We start from the raw sequence: 504 nt of genomic DNA, 5'->3' as shown, positions 1-504 counted from the left end.
CCTGCTGCCAGCAGGTCAGAGGGCACGCGGAGTCCGCGCCGCCGCACTAGCCCCCGAGGCCGCCTGCGCCATTTTGAATAAGGTCACCACCCGGAGTTCTGTGGGAGAAAAGCCTGGTGGGGAGACGCCCTTCCCCCCTACGCGGGACGGGAAGGATGCTACCTGCTGGAGGAACGCGTGTAACGCGGTGGTAATCGCGGTGCAGCACCCTAGCACTTAATAATTGCCTGTTAAATGGATGAGTGAATTAATTTCTATAGTGTTACAATAATACTTTCACACCCGTCGTCTGACTCCTTCCAACAGCACAGCAAGGCAGATACGGATCATTCCCATTTTGCAGGGGAGAAATACTGAGGCAACATAAAGGCTTGCAAAAGGCTGCTGTACATCATTTTGTTGGAACTGCTGGGCTCGTGGATGGCCTGAGTTGAAAGGGACGGTCTTTATTTGCAACATACGGTCTACTGGGAGTCCAGCGTTCTGTGCTTGGGGCATGGGACT

Source organism: Mandrillus leucophaeus, unplaced genomic scaffold, assembly GCF_000951045.1.
Source record: "Mandrillus leucophaeus isolate KB7577 unplaced genomic scaffold, Mleu.le_1.0 Scaffold366, whole genome shotgun sequence".
NCBI lineage: Eukaryota > Metazoa > Chordata > Mammalia > Primates > Cercopithecidae > Mandrillus > Mandrillus leucophaeus.
Note: the sequence above shows the minus strand (reverse complement) of the source record.